A 720-nucleotide genomic window follows, 5' to 3' on the forward strand; every position below is an offset into this window, starting at 1 on the left:
GAATACTATACTACAAACTGTATTGACATGCTAATATATTAATTTGCATATGCCCTGCCTATTTCCCCCAAAATATTAATGTGTGCCACCCATGAGTGAGAAACCTACATGACAAGTATAGACCATACTGTGTTCCCCACAGATTCTATTGAATAAGTTCTGAACTTAGCTGCTCAGAACCTAGTTCTATCTAATTACTGGTTATGGACAATTAGCTCTTTTAGTATTTGTCCAGTAGGTTTTCTCAAGGAGAAAGCCAAAACCAAAACAAATGCAAATCTATAGCCAAAGGCAGAACCACAAATCTTTCGTTTGCTTAAAGTAGTCTACAGTATGTAGCCATACATCAACAGCAGTATATCACACTGCATACCATTGAAGCACCAGGGTTGGTCCCTGGATAGGAAGCTAAGCAGGATTGGTTCCTGGATGGGAGACCAGATGCTGCTGGAAGTGGTGCTGGAGGGCCAGTAGGAGGCACCATTTTCTCTGTTCTATAAAACTCCACCAGGGCAGTGATTGGGGACATTTCCCTGTGTAGGGTGCCATCTTTTGGATGGGACATTAAACAGGTGCCCTGACTCTGTGGTCACTAAACATCCCATGGCCCTTACCATAATACGGGTTAAATAAAATAAAAAATCATCCATCGATAATTTTTTACAGTAGGTGTCAATTTGCCTGGTTCCATATGTTCTCCAGCCAACTATTCTATGTTTA

At 41.1% G+C, this 720-nt stretch overlaps 1 non-coding gene across 1 annotated transcript; it reads left to right on the top strand.

The window, feature by feature from the left end:
• Positions 1–206: 206 nt before the first annotated feature.
• LOC129834042 (U7 small nuclear RNA) lies at positions 207–261 on the top strand. Its single transcript, XR_008756171.1, has one exon. It is a non-coding gene; the product is annotated as a U7 small nuclear RNA (small nuclear RNA).
• The last annotated feature ends 459 nt before the right edge of the window (positions 262–720 follow it).

The sequence above is a fragment of the Salvelinus fontinalis genome, chromosome 34, assembly GCF_029448725.1.
Source record: "Salvelinus fontinalis isolate EN_2023a chromosome 34, ASM2944872v1, whole genome shotgun sequence".
Taxonomy (NCBI): Eukaryota; Metazoa; Chordata; class Actinopteri; order Salmoniformes; family Salmonidae; genus Salvelinus; species Salvelinus fontinalis.